Below are 15,777 nucleotides of genomic sequence, written 5' to 3'. Positions count from 1 at the left end.
TCAGGACAACACAGCCTGAAGCTGAGGCCAAGGCCCTGGGGATAAATGACACCAGTGCTAAACCAGCCTAAAGCACAAGATCCTCCATAAACACCCACTGTCCCAGTCTTCTCTCTCCCCCAGCAGGACCCAGCTCGAGAGCTCCCTCTGCAACTCAATACATCTCTCTTTTCTCCTGTACAAAGACCCACACTGCCTTTCTCTCCTCCCCTGGTCTACAGCAGACTGGCCTCTCTGTCTCCAGTTTCCTGCTATCTTCCTTCCAGGCCCTTAGCACGGTCTTCCTCTTAGAATACTGTTCCATGTCCTCCCTACCTGAACATGAACTGCTCTTCCTGTAGAAAACAGCACAGGTCAGGTCCCGCCTCCTCTAAGGACCATCTGCAGCTGAGGCCAGCTGGCCTCTTAAATTGTTTTATTTCTCCCAAGACACCTTGATTTGGCCTAATGGCATTGGTTACTCTTACACCCAAAATTCTCATCTCTCCAAGAAAACTGCAAGCTCTCAGAAGTCAAGAATGATGTAACTGAGTTCACACACCCACCAGAATGCCTAGTTCAGAGTTGGCACTCAGGAAATGGCTTGACTCCTGAAGACAGAAGCAGCAGACTGGGAAATGTCTGCCCTCTGTGCCCAGACCCCACGTTTGTCCAGGCAGCTTGCTCAGCAGGGCCTGGGGCTGACAAGGGCTCCATCAGCGCTGGTGGAATAAACCACCAGAGCCATCTTGGCTTAGAGACTTGGGATGGATGAGCTGACACCTGAACCTCAGTTTCTTCCTTTCTAAACTAGGAACGATGTGAGTTCCTTCCTCATGAGGCTGTTGTGAAGATCAAATGAAACATCAACAGGTTTTGTGAACTGTGGAGTCCTCACGTATTATGAGTGACTAAATGAACCGCTGGTCAACAGCCCGGTGGACACCACACCCAGTGGAGAAGAATGTGAACCAGTGAGCTGAGTGGAGCACATCCTGCTTCCTACCAAAGCAGGTCAACCAAGAGCAAAGACTCACAACAGGGGCGCGTTCCAGGGAAGGGTGAGTGCCTTCTCTCCCATCACGTCTCACATTAATACTGCGTGCCCTCTGATGCCTTCTCTGGCCTTATGAGAAGACAGGAAGGAGAGCTGGCCAGTCAGGTGGGGAGGGAGGTCTGGGAGGTGAAGTTTTATATTGCGTTCTTGGTCCCCAGCCTCCTTCCACCTTTCTTGCTTTTTAGGGAGCTTGTTTAAGTTGGGTTGCCCTCCAGAGGCCTGCTCAGGCTTCCTGCGTATTCTGTCATTCAGAGGAGAACCTGGGCCCTGAGGAGCATCAGGAAAGGTCAGTGAGTCCTTCATATGCTCAGAACAAGAGGTTCCAACCCTCCTAAGCAGAGAACAACGCAGAAAATGGTTCAGGAGCCAAACTGTTTTCTGAAGTCCAACACCGTTCTCAGCACCTCCACACTCAGGTAACATTCCACAGGCACACAGCAATGAGTGGAATTCAGGCTCTGCCGTATACCAACTGTACAACCCTAGGCAAGTCCCTTAATCCTTCATAGCTTCCGTTTGCTCCTAGTACCTACTTCTTAAGATCATTGTAAGAATGTATCGAAAGAATACTTGCAGAGCAGTTAACACAGTGCCTGGCAATATATTTTAGCTATTTTCACTATTATACCATCAAGGTGGAGTTGTAGAATTCGACCTACAAAGGACTGGAAGCTCCAGTCTTTAGTGTTCGCTCACAGACCCATCCCCCACCCCCAATAAGGAAAGAGCCATCATCCTACAATGCCTGTCCCTGAGACACTTGGGAGTCTCTACCATCACCCATGCCCACTCCCCATACTCTCAGAGTGGCCACTGGATGAAGATGTCTTCATTCAGAGCAAACAGGAAAATGTCTACCCTGGCAAGTCCCCAGACCCTGATGGCTCACATAATGGCCACAGTTTGCCATTCCTCTTATAAGTAGAAAGTGGGGGAGATGGCAGGGCAGAAGGCAGAAGTTTAAAACTCCTTTATCTTAGAAGCCATGCCCAAGTCCATGCACACACTCAACACCTACCGTGGAAATCTCACCTTGTCAGCTGGTAAACCAAGAAGCACACGTGCCTCCCCCAACCTTCATGCAGAAAAGTGATGTTGTGCTGGTCACCTGTATGCCTCTCTGAATTCTCAAAGGCAGAGGTAGGTTATGCCTATGCATCGTTAGAGACCCAACACCTTCCAAACAGTACACACTCAATAAATGGTTGTTCAATTTAATGGCATTGAGAGAATCCTATTCTCTCCATAGGTACAGAGAGCGACAAGCCCTACCTAGGAGAACAACTCCCTAAGAATCCCATTCCCTGCGGCGGATGCACATCCAGCCTGGTGACCAATCCTCTCTGCTCCTCACAGGGGTTTCAGTCTTTAGCTATTGGTTATCTGTTCACACCTGCCCCTCTAACTGGACTTACAAACTTCTGAAGAGTAGAGACGCTCTGTCTTCTGGAGCAGACGGAGTTGAGGCATCAGTATGAAGTGCTGGCTACTCTCCAGTTGCCCCTCGAGAGCCTCCCTCCACCTTTTTCTGCTCTGCTCTGTGTCCAGGGAGGCCAAACTCTGTGAAATGCATCAACAAGGTTTCCTTGGTGTCTGGCTTCCAGATGGTTTCAGCCAATGGGAGGTGCTAAGAGGAGATCAGAAGGTGGGTGGAGAGGCAGGTCAGGGTATTTATTTCCCCAACTCCCTCCCTGATGGGCCATGGCTTGTTTGAGCTGCATTCCTCTACCCAAGGGCATAGCTCCTGTCAGGTAGCCCTCTCCTTTGCTTTAGCTCTCCCGTCCCTAAACCTTACAGGCACGGGTTTAACAATGGCTTTCTGCTATTACAAAGCCTGGCATCCTCCATCATCCCTTGTTAGTGTCCCTTAACTCTGCCCACTCCCTTGTAAATAGTGCCCACACTGAATTCTCCTCAATTGCAACCCAAGTGACATGTGCTTCCTGCCAGAATCTTAACAGATAGACCTGGAAATCTGAAAAGCTGAGTTCTAGTGCTGGAACTGTAGCAGCCATGTGCCTTTCGCGAGGCCACTCCCTTCTAGGTCAGTCTTTTCCTGTGCAAAATGGATGCCATAACTGTCTCTAAGACCCCTTTAGGTAAAAAAATCGTTTTTGCATCTTCTCCCAGGGTCCCTAGGACACTACTGTACCCATCAATGATGCTGGAAGCTACTTGATCAAACGCTGCTATGGTGGGGAGAGGAGAGAGTGTCTCGGAGTGCAGGGGTATCAAACGCTGCTATGCTGGGGAGAGGAGAGAGTGTCTGGGAGTGCAGGGGTATCAAGTGCAGGGTATACTGTGTTGTCCATTGGCAGAAACAATCAGTGGCAGAGAAAACTGTTTTCCAGAAACCTGTGTTAGTGCTTTAAGGGGCTGAAATGGCAGAGAAGTTGGGCTGTAGATAGGTGTATAGAAACAAGAAAGCAATGGCTTAGAGCATGGGATGAGATGGAACAGTACCGAGTTCAGGTCTCAACTGCCATTTCTTACTTTGTGACCACTGAAAGCCCTTTCACCCATCTATATTCCCCTCCCTTACATGTAAAATGGGAGTGGTATGAACACCTCCCTGAAGAGGCTGATATGAGAGTGAGAAATAGATGCATAGCATTTACCACAATGCTTAGCATACAGTGGGAATAAAGACTACCTATCACAATTTTTTTTTTTTAAAAGGCCTTTGTCGCCAGGCACAATGGCTCATGTCTGAAATCCCACTGTTTCGTTGGGGAGGTCAAGATGAGAGGATCACTTGAGGCCAGGAGTTTGAGGTCAGCTAGGCAATATAGTGAGAGCCCCATCTCTACAAAAAGTGAAAAATTTAGCTAGGCATAGTGGTACACACCTGTAGTTCCAGCTACTCAGGAGGCTAAGGTGGGGGGATCACTTGAGCCTGAAAAGAATGTTACAGTGAGCCACAACTGCACCACTGCACTTCAGCCTGGGTGGCAGAATAAGTTACTGTCTCAAAAACAAAACAAAAAAAAAAGGAGGGGCGAGTCTTGTGACTGACCAATCAGATGAACTGAAAGGCAAGATGCCATTGTGTGAGAACCAGGAAAGCCAGAGAAACTACTCAATCCTATGTCCCAATATAAGAGATAGAAGATGAAAATTCAAACTTTACTAGGTGTTATGTTAGAGGAAACAAGGGTAATGCTCAAAACCATCCTACTCTCTTTCTAGGGAAATGTTCCAACTTCAGAGCAATGAATGAGTCCAAACAAAGCATGGCAGTACCAATGGGCTGAGGAGGCAGAAAACAGACTTCAAGGCAGCTGGAGCAGCTGAGTGCTGCAGGACGGGGAAAAGCGAAGGACAGAACTCTAGAACCCTGGAAGCTGAAGACTGAGGAGTGGGCTGTATATGTACAGGGTGTAACTATCTAGATCTGACCAGAGAATGCTTACTACAAGTTTGAAAGCATGATACACAGGCTGAAGAGTGATGGTAGACATTAGCACTCTGACCCACACCTCATTAACATGCTGAGTACCCAAATAAGATATCAGAGTTCAAGGAATTCAAAGAAAATATTATCCTAATTCATGAGCAGATGGCTATCTCAACAGGAAGAAACATGAGAGCTGTACAATTGCTGAGGCAAACATTTTACTGGATGGGTTTAACATCAAATAGGAGATAGCAGAGGAAAGAGTCAATAAACTAAAAAAAAAAAAAAAAAAAGTCATTCAAAGTATTAATCTGAAGAACAGAAAGATTAAAGAAAGATAACCAGTGCCTCAATAACTAATAGGAAACTATCAAGTGACTTTGTATGTCTAAAATTTGAGTTCTAGAAGAAAAAGGAATGGGAATTTCTCCAGGAAAGTTTTTGGAGATATTAACAGAAAAAAAAAAATCCAAATTTAGTGAAAAATATTGGCTTACAGAACCAAGAAGCTCAGTGTTTCACCCTGTTTTTATTCAAGTAGGATAAGGAAATTACAAATAAAACCACAAAACAGCAAAACCTGACACATGATAGTTGAATTGCTGAAAGCCTCCCTTGCCTCACTCTGCCCCAACCCCTCTTCCTCCTAACCAGTCTGATTGGGACATTGCTATGACCTCAGAATTGCCCTGGGCCAAGCAGCAGAGTTGAAAGAGAGGTACCCTTAAGCTTGGTCACCAGGGAGACAGGTACCAGGAGGATCCAGAGCCGTGGGAGCAGTGGGTTTGGGTGAAAGCATGTGATATGTGACTGCATAACCAGGTCTGAGCCCAGGTATACACTGCTGACCATTTCTGCAGAGCAGAGCCCCGGTGAGAGTTACAGAATGAGGAACATTCTCTGTTTCTTCAGAGAAATAAGGGTTGTCCCTTGGGAAAACATCAGCCAGCCTTCCCCTCTGTATTCATCCATCTCCACTGACCCCTAGAGCCAAGTCTGCTTCAAGCTGTGAATTCTGACTGCAGAAAAGAAAAGGTGTATTAGGATTCTTCAGAGAAAAAGAACATACAGGAGAGGGGGAAAGAGAGAGAGATGGATAGATAGATAGATATTAATAGAGAAGGGTGGGAAAGATTTATCTTAAATAATTGGCTTACATGAATGTGATAGGCTGGCAGGTCGGAGATCCAGAGAAGAGTTGCAGTTCAAGTCCAAGTGCAGTTTTCCGGCAGAAATGCTCTTCTTCAGTCTTTTTCTATTAAGGGGAAAGTCAGTTTTGTTTGTTTGTTTGTTTTTTCTATTAAGGCCTTCAACTGATTGAGGGAGACTCACCTGCATTATGGACAGTAATCTGCTTTACTCAGTTCACTGATTTAAATGTTAATCTCATCTAAAAAATACCATCATAGAAATATCTAGAATAATGCTTACCAAACGTCTGGGTACCATGGCCTCGCCACATTGACTCATAAAATTAACCATCATACTATCGTTCTGACACATGTGCCTTCTGCAGGAAGCGCCTGTGCAGGACAGAGATGAGCCTGGGTGGAGAGAAGGGGCTGTGACACCGAAATCTAACGTGCTCCAAGGCAGCATCAGTGGAAGTAAAGGGGCGCATTTCCTTCCAGGGCAACTAGACCAGAGCTGCTCCAACTTGAGCATGTATGTGAACCACCCGGCCTCCTGATCCAGGACATCTGGATGTGGGCCTGAGAGTCAGCAGTTCTCACAAGGCCCCGGTGGCTGCCTGAGCCACTGGTCTCTGGGCCGTACTTTGAGCAGCAGGGTGGAGGGGCTCAGAGCCTAGATTCCTAGATCTTCTCCCAGCCCTCCTCCTCATTTGCTGTGTACCTTTGAGCAAGGGAGGTACTTAACCATCCTGAATCTCAGTGTCCTCATTGACAAAGTGGGAGGTAACAATAATATCAATTTCAAAAGGTCATTGTGACATTAAAAGAGAAAATGAACATGAAGTATGTGGACAGCGTTTGAGCTCAATAAAAGCTCTTAGCTACAATCATTCTTACGGGCACCTGAATTTTAAAGATTACATGTTGGGTAGGATATAAATAAGTCTTGTATTTGGTGATCAGCATGGAGAAAGGACCTACACACACAGCCACAGGAAGAAACGTTGATAAAATTGAAACTATTCACCCTAGAGAGGAACAGATGTAGGAAGGAGGTGGGAGGGAAGTGGAGGCCCAAAAGAGATGATGAAAGGCTTCCTGAACATACTTGAAATGGAGTGTTCATGGAAATAAAATGAAAATTATCCGGCAAGCCTCCATAAAATTCACAAAGACCAAGATACGGAGCTTCCTGGGAGGTCAAAGTGAGATCCATAAAGCTTGGGAGTATCCAAGGCTTTATGAAGGAGGTTGTGTGGACTGAGTTGCCCATCTAGCTCCAGAGGCACAGCGACAGCCTGTGCCACCACCCCTTCACCAGAAAGCCAAGGGGCTGGTGCCACAGATTCGTGTGACAACTGCCCACACCCTCCAAGCACTTCCAGAACTCCAGAGTGGCTCAGTCGGTGGCTCTCCCTGAGCACGGCCTCCTTCCTGCTAGCAGAGTCCCAGCACTCCAGCCCCGCTGTCCAAGGGCCACTCCTGGGAGACACTTGGCACATTCTAAGCTTAGTCATGATGCATCAGACAATTCATTCAGATTTCTTCAATTCCATTACCAGGCCCTGTGGGAGCCAAATGGGAAAAAGAATCAATGCATGTGCTGGCCAGGGAAGCAGCAGTGTCTAAGCAGCCTGCCCCCCATGAAAACACTGCCCTGTCCTTTCCCCAGACCACCAGACCAGGACTACCATGTTGCCGGGATGGTCAAACAGCCACACTGTCCCATCTGACAACCACTGCTGCACAGGCCATCTGCTCCATGGCCTTGGGATTGCCATTAGGCTTCCTTCCCAAGCCCCAGCAGTAGCAGTGACCCCAGGAGCAACCTCACTCTGCTCCCCTCTCTGGGGCCTCCACACTGCTGTGCATTGCCCACGTACTTGTGAGGTCACCGAACCTCTTGGAACCTCAGTTTCTTCATCTGAAAAATGAGGACAAGAATAAGAATAATACCTACCTCACAGGGAGGTCATGAGGTTAAAAGAGATCAAGATACATAAAATATGTAACCTGAGTCTTGGCATCGGGTACTGCATCAATGTGGGCATCACACCCCATGAGATACCTGACCCTGCCACTGAGGACTCTGTAAACAAGGGTTCATCAAACTGAATCAACCTGGAGAACACTCATGGCTCCCAGGTCAGAACTAAAGCAGATACCTGGTGGAGGCAGTGGCCTTCCTCACCACCTCACCCTTGACAGCAGGAGCCAAGGCCAGGGAGCTGGAGCCTCACCCTCTAAGCCTTACCCAGGGAGACAGGAGCTCTGCAGGCTTGTAGAAGCCCACAGCTTATGCTAAGGAAGCTGCTTCAAATCACAGCTCCTTCCAGGCACCTCCCTAGCAGGCCTTTCTCCCAGCTCTGTCAGGCTCAAACAGCTTTAGCCTGAACGTTCTGGCCTCTGCCTGACCCTCCTCTGCCCTTGATTAAAAGGCCACCCTGCCCGCCGTCTGACCTATGGATGGGGACAGACCCGCAGGTGGCTGTGGCCTTGGACCCCCTAATCCCCAGCCAGCCTGGGATCCTGCCACTAGGCTTATTCTGGACAACTCAGTTCACAGTTGGACATCTGTCGTGTGCCAGGCTGAGTGCCAGGAACAGGGGAGAACCAGTGGTCGGTGTGCAGAGGGAGGGAGGGAGATGGCAGTGCCAATACCAGTTGCCTGGGGCAGCCGGGCAGGGCCACGGGGACCTCTCACAGATTCTGTAACAACGCGGACTCGTAGGGATCCTGGAAATGCTTCCGTGGGGATACAGGGCATGTTCCTCAGAGAGGAGCTTACATACCTGTGGAGAAGAAGTGCCCCCAGCAGATGATGGAGACAGGTGAACACAGGTCAATCCCGGTGGGGCGGCAGTGGTGAGCACCCGAAGCAGGGAGACATTTGTGGAGGGTCCTTCAGTGCATGGAAGCTGAAACTGGCAGCCCAGGGATGCTCAGTGAAACATTGACTAGGAAAGGAAGACACATGCCTGCAGGTGCTGCTGCATCCTGGAAGCTTCCATGGAGTAGAGGGCGATCTTAGAGCTCACCACCCCTACCAAAGCCCACCCCGTGGGGAAGGGCATGTGTCATCTCAACCTCCTCCCTCCTTCAGAACTGGAGATCCCAAGCTGTTCAGGCACCCCACCTGCTCTTCTCTGCACAGCCTGCAGAGACAGGGTTCCTTTCAGGAAGCCTGGGCCATCATACCCACAGCTGGTTGCTGCACCCTGGGGATGGGCATCCCAGGGCAGAGCTGAGAGAGCCTCAGGGTGGGTGGAGCTGGAGCTCCAGAGCCTGAGGTGGGAGCCTGCCTGGCCCTGGACTCCTTGCTATGAGCAATGATAAATTTCCTCACTGACCATGCACCTTGACTCAGAATTTTGTTACTCGTACATTCTGAGAGATATAGGGACCCCATCTCCTCTTCTCTCCCTGCATCGTGCTTGAGAAACATCCAGAGCCTATCCAAACTAGGGTTGCCAAACAAAACCAGGGTTAGAAATGAAAATGCAGGGTGCCCAGTTAGATTCAAATTTCAGGTAAAGAGTAAGCAATTTTTCTAATATATTAATGTTTCATGTGATACTTGAGGCATACTTACACTAAAACATTACCCACTGTTTATCTTAAATTCTATTTTAAGCAGGCACCCTGTATTTTATCTAGCAACCTTACGCCAAACCCCTCATTTCTCTTGCCTGACAGCAGACTAGCCTCCAAAACGGTTTGTCACACAAAGAGGCTTCTGAGATGGCACCCAGTCACCACCTGAGGTGGGCTGGGAGGGGTCAGACAGCCCCACTGATCACTTGGCACCTCCTCACTGCTGTGGGTAAGGGCTGGAGGGAGCCCAGTAAGTGGCCTCCTGCTAGGTCCTAGCAATTTTGAACAGAGAGAAGTGGAGAAGAGGAGAGACCGAAATATCACCTTAACAGCTGAGAAAGCTGACTTGGGGGAATAGGGCTGAGAGCTGCAAGCACCTGGGCTTTCTGATATTGAACCCCAGGACTGGACAAATCCCCTATTCAGTTCCTGCAGCCCTGGACCCTCCCAGTCCTGCTCCAGGGCAGCTCGGGCAGGGGAGGGAGGCTGCCATTCTCTGGCTAACTCTGTGACCAAGAACAGTAGTGACCCAGGCACCCTGCAGGCAGGAGAAGAAGCTGAGGGTTCATGAGACCTGTTTGTTCTCCCGAATTCACCTATCAGCTAAATCATTCATCTACCTATCCCCTTGTGAGAAGAGAGGTCGGGAATATTGGCTAATGATGGGACTCCACATGGAGGCATCCGCCGCTGTCATCGGCAGCACCGAGGGAGCCCCGTCGGTCCCCACTGGTGGCAGGCCATTCACAAGAGCACCCTTTGATGAGCCAGCCTAGACCATCTGGACATGCAGTCACCAGTCAAAATAAATCCTGGCCAACAAAGACAGCTCACTTCCCAACCTGTGCATGCTCAGTTTCCTCATCTGAGGTGGAAGAAGAGCACTCACCTGGGTTCGTTCGTGGGTCTGCCTGCAGCACGCCTGCCTGGGAAGCAGAGAAGGCTCACGAGGGCTGCGGCCATGACCATCCCTGGCTCTGACATGGAAGGGAAATGGGGGTGACAAAGCAAGGATGAGGCCCTTGAAGGGGAGGGAAGAGAGGAAGAAAGGGGGAGTTTAGCTGCGCTAGTTTAAGATCTCTACTCGGAGGGCTGCTGGGGGTTGTGTAGTTTCAAGGAGGAAGAGAGATAAACAGATGAAGATACCAGGCTGGCCTCCCAAGTGAGGCTGGCGTGGAAACAATCAAAGGGGGTAAGTGCCCTGTCCATCCCCATCACACCCATAGAACCAGACGCTTTCAGGGTGCTGACAAGCTCGGGGTGCAGGAGCTGAGGCCACTTCCTGAAGAAGTGCAGAGACTGGCACTGTTAGCCAGAACCTGGAACCCCTGCCAGGCAGGCTGTGACTCAGAAGGTGGCTCCAGGCCCAGCCGGAGCAGGGATGCTCGCAGGGCCCCAAACAGAAACCACAGTAGCCCAATGGGCAGAGACAAGGAGGGAGGATAAAGGGCAGCGGCTGTCAGGCGGATACCCCGAGTCCATACTAGATTTCAGGCTCACTAACGCTTACCCTCCATTATCCATTCAATGAAAGCTGATTGTCTCATCTGCTGTGGGCTCTGGGCTGACCTCTGGGGATAGAAGAGTGAAGGTGGCAGCCCGGCCCCCGCATCTGTGGGTCAGCTTCCTTACACGTGAAGCAAGCGCGCATGGTGGAAAGTGCCGTGAAGGAAGCATAAGCTCTGAGATAAAGAAGCATGGGGAGTGTGGCTTTTCTAGTGGTCAGGGGCCTCACCAAGAGGTGACACGTGCACTAGGCCCTAACGGCGATGAAACCTCCAGCACTGAGAAGAACTTTTCAGGCAGAAGACCAGCAAGTGTGAAGGCCCGAGGTGGAAAAGGGCAGGAGGATGCAGGCAGCACGGCCGGGGCCCAGCCCTGCAGTGGGGCCGGGGTCAGGGGCACGGTCAGGATGATGGCTCGTAAAGCGTCCACTCATCCGAGGGGAGTCAGTCATCACAGGGCAGGAAAGCATGGTAGGACAAAATGTCCCTGAGCACCAACTCATGAGCCTGAGGTCCTCAGAGGAGGACAGGCCCCCTGAGAGCAGGAGGTCTCCAGAAGGCTTCTTGTAGAAACCTCACAGAGGGCCCCATTTGGACAGGTGGAGGTGTCCAGCGGACGCAAGCAGTAAAAGACAGCAGCAGCCTCTGGCTGTCTGTGCAGTAGAGAAAAAAGCTGGTTCACCACAGGACAGGGACGGGGTCATGGGAGGAATCTTCCTTGTACCTTCTGAAGAAAAGGGAAAGGACAAGAAAAACCGCCGTGGGTCTTAGCTGCCCACTCATCTCCCTGCCCTCTTTCCCTCTTCCTCACCGAACCCCGGTTGGCCCTGGAACAGCCACCCGCTTTGCATGCATGCACCCACACCCATGTGCTCTGGAGGAAGTGACGCCTCCAGTTCAAGAGGTAGGCCCCACTGGCTCACATCAACCAGCATATTCCATCTCCTGGCCAGAGCCACGGGCCCCGAAGACAGCCTGTGACTGGAGCCCATCTACTCCAAGGGGCCACCAGGCCCTGGCTCAGTCCATGAGTTCAGCATAGGGCTACTGGCAGTCACGGCAGACAAGAACAGAAGGATAGAAAGAACTGCGTCTCCGGTGACATCGAGGCCCTGGACCAACCAATCCTGCAACCCGCACGCCTCTGGACTTTTCCAGTTGCATGAAACAAACGCTACCTTTCATGTGATTAAACCTGTTTGTGTTGCCTGTTCTACTCCCTATGATGACAGCAACAATTTGGGGACATCTGGTATGTACCGGGCACTGAATTAAGCTCTTGATACACACTGTTTCATGCAGGAATCATCCTTCTCACTCTTCAGATGGGAATCCTGAGGTTCAGGACATGCAGTAACCTGCCCCAGGTCACACAGGTGGATGTAGTATGCCTGACTCCAGGGCCCAGATCTGGGCCTGGGCTCCTACCTCCAGTTCCTTCAATCCCTCAGGGACCAGCTTTCAGGGACCCATAACCAAGGGTCTGAAGCTACCCTAAGTCAGAGCCCGTACATCAGACACTGTTGAGGGACTTCAGACTGAGGACTGTGAGAGCTCTCAGCCTTGTGCAGAGAAAATTGGGCAGGGCAGAGTCTAGGCTTGAGCAGCGGAGACCTGGGTTTCAATTCCAGAACCCCACTTAGTGGCCATGTAACCCTGGGCAAGTTACTTGCCTTCTTCAGCCTTAGTTTCCCCATGTGTGAAGTCAGGGTTGAATTAAGTCCCTATCATCTCATCTATTAATTACTTTAAAATACTTAAGCATTAACAATGTGAAGTAAATGTAGACGTGTATACATTTACTTTCATCTTCACCCTAAGGCAATTAGTTAAAAGTTGAGGTTCCCTATCAAGAATCCATGTTCTAGAAGGTGCTATCAAGGACTTCAACTATCTTTATCTAAATTCATACCATAGGGTCTACAGCCTAACCTCATGTAGGTCAGATCCACTTGTTATGGGTAAATAACAGGGGTCAAGAATCATGGCTGGTTAGAAAGACTGTCCAGCATTCTGGCCTTTGCATAAACAGGGTTCAAGCATGCAGAAACCAGAGTTCCCTTTGGTTCTGCGTGTCCCCACCCCTACTTAATGGAGGGGTCTGCCATCTGGTGTTCCTAGAAGGATGGCTGGTTCTGCCACCAAAACACTGTTTCCTTTGCCTGGAGTGTTCTTATGCACGGTGCTTGTCCAAATGCCAAGGACTCTCTGCACTCACAGGCATGGGGTTGACACTTTGATGGACACCTACCTCTCATTCTTCACATGGTAGAATCTGGCCTTAGACTGACTCTCACTGCTACACATCTCCGGGTAGCAAGAGGAAGATGCCATGCTTCAGCCCCACAGGGTTTGTTGGAAGCTATGCATTGAAACCAAAAATCCTGACACTTGTTGAATGGTCATGATGATTTCGATTCCTTCCCAGCTACTCCTTCCAAGTTATTGGGAAGATAAGAGACTCGAAATAGCAGCCAATGTTGTTATTATCATCATTCTTGTTATTATTCAGGCCTCTCTCTTCTTTAATCAAAGAACGTATCTATGCTGAGGAGAGGTGCTGAGAAGCAGAGGGAGGAGGAAAGACCGGGGTTGTGTTTTGAGATTTAGAAGGGCACAATGTGTCCCATCAACACTCCCAGACCCCAGAGGTCACAATGTGTGTTAAATCTCAGGACACATGAGGCTCTCCCACTGGAGACAGGAGGCCACGAAGGCCCTCTACACCTATTCTCATGGTCCTATAGACAAGCTAAGCTACCTGAGCCCTTCTCTCTGCCACCCTCCAATGACAATGACATTGAGATATGGCTTTTTGGTGTGGGGACTCTTTGTCATGGAGACACTTCAGTAATGATTGTGAGAATCACAACATCAGTAATAAGTGTATTGTACATGGTTCCTAGTAAATGAAGTCCATGTTAGCTGGGTTCCTTCTGTGAATGTTCTCATAACAGGATATTGTGTGGAATATTCAATGGGGAAATTGAAGTTTTAAAAAACTAAGAAATTTGACCACTCACAGAGAAAATGACAATTGGGATTTGAATGCAGGCAGTCTGTCATCCCACCATTTACATTCTTAACCACTGGTCCATAAAATAATAACACAATTAGGGATGGAGGGTGAAGTTACAGGAGTAGACAAGCTGAGAAACTGAGAAAGAAGAGCGATGAAAAAGAGCATACTATCTATTCCCAGTAATCAAATCAGAGTGTCACTGGCATATGCCCAGATATCCCAATAGAACAGAATAAATATGTGAGAAATAGACCCCACTATGTGTGGAGCTGAGGATGCAATACATGTGACATCTCAGATCAGTGAGGAAAATATAGTCGAATCAATAAACGGTATGGGACCAACTGGGTGCCCATCTGGAGAAAAATAAAGTGAGATCTATACCCCACACTGTACTTCAGGATAAACTTCAAAGGGATCAAAGGCTTAAAACTAAAAACTATGAAACTATAAAACGCCTGGACAAACGCAGCAGAATTCCTATACAGCCATGGGTAACAGCTCTAGGCAAAACTCAAATTCCAGAACTCATAAAAGACTGATGCATTTGGCTAGTAAATATTAAAACTTCTGCATGGAAAAAAAGAATAATAAGCAGGCCAGGTGCAGTGTCTCATGCCTGTGATCCCAGCACTTTGGGAGACCAAGGCAGGAGCTTTGCTTGAGGCCAGCAGGTCGAGACAAGCCTGGGCAACATACCAAGACCCCATCTCTACAAAAAAAGTTAAAAATTAGCCAAGTATGGTGGCGCACGCTTATGGTACCAGCTACTTGGATGAGGTGGGAGGATTGCTCAAGCCTGAGAGGTTGAGGCTTCAGCAAGCCATGATTGTGCCACTGTACTCCAGCCTGGGTGACAGAGTGAGACCCTGTCTCTCAAAAATAACAATAATAATAATAAGCAAGAAAAATCTAAGGGGATATATTTATAAGCCATATCACAAATTGAGGGCTAATCTCTCAAAAACGTATCAGTTCTCACAAATTGATAAGAAAAGTACAATCACACAAATGGATGTGAGTAGACCAGTTCCTAGAAAAAAAATTTACTATACCACAAACGCACATGACATGGGTTTGCATATATAACAAACCTGCATATGTACCCCTGAATTTAAAGGTTAAAAAAAAAGTATAAATGATCCTTAACTCTATGAAAACATGCTTAACTTTATTCATAACAAAAATGCAAATGAAAACTACACTGAGATAATATCATCTGTCTACCAAAGTTGGCCAAGAGCCAAAAGTTTAAGAACTCACTCTGTTGGAGAGGCTGTGGAGAAACAAGCTCCCTCTTACGTTACTGGTGGGAGAACCCCCACAGACAGCAATTGAGTAAAATCTATCAAAATTGCAAGGCTTATACCCTTTACCCCAGTAATCCCACTTCTGAGAACTTATCCCACAGATAGACTTGCAAACATGTGAAGTGACATAAGGTTATAATTTATTATAGCCGAAGAAGATGCAGCATAATTTATTATGGCAGAAGAATATGGGAAACAAACAAATGTTCATCAACAGGGACTGGTCATAAATTACCACGTTATGTTACATCCACCCAACGGAGTACAGTGCAGCTGTCCAGAAAATAAAAGTAAGAATGAGGAAGCTCGCTAAGCGCTGACATGGAAAGAGCTCCAAGACATACATTGTTTAGGGGCAGACTAGTGCGTACATTATGCTGCTTTTGGTGTAAAAAACTGGGAGGCAGAAAGGATTTTGTTTAATTTACTTACATTTTCAATGAAAACTAAAACTTACAAAACAAAAAATAAAAATCATTGCCAGTTAAGGGTAGGGGGCAGTAATTGCACAGAAGTAAAACTGGGAGAGAGATTTTTTACTTTAAACCTTTTTCTCTAACCACATGAATATATTACCTGTTCTAAAAAATAAATTTAAAATTTTTAATATTATGTTTTCAACTTTTTTCATGGTTTACCAAATACCATGTGAAAACAAGCATCCTTCCCCACTCCCTCAGCCTCCTCCTATCCCAAATCCTGGACTGAGGTACCATTTAAGTTAAAAAAAAAAAAAATGAAGGTCAAAAATAACTGATCAGTGTGTTATTTGGAAATTAC

The 15,777-nt window shown here is 48.1% G+C and overlaps 1 long non-coding RNA gene across 1 annotated transcript; it reads right to left on the bottom strand.

Annotated features, from left to right (window-relative positions):
• Window positions 1-4,964: 4,964 nt before the first annotated feature.
• On the bottom strand, window positions 4,965-10,333 carry LOC120362506 (uncharacterized). The gene is made up of 3 exons (XR_012513022.1): window positions 10,050-10,333; window positions 8,359-8,523; window positions 4,965-7,131 (listed from the first exon to the last, which is right to left on the bottom strand). It is a non-coding gene; the product is annotated as an uncharacterized LOC120362506 (long non-coding RNA).
• Between the last annotated feature and the right edge of the window lie 5,444 nt (window positions 10,334-15,777).

This window comes from Saimiri boliviensis, chromosome 12 (genome assembly GCF_048565385.1).
Source record: "Saimiri boliviensis isolate mSaiBol1 chromosome 12, mSaiBol1.pri, whole genome shotgun sequence".
Taxonomy (NCBI): domain Eukaryota; kingdom Metazoa; phylum Chordata; class Mammalia; order Primates; family Cebidae; genus Saimiri; species Saimiri boliviensis.
This window is presented reverse-complemented; position numbering and strand designations above follow the sequence as displayed.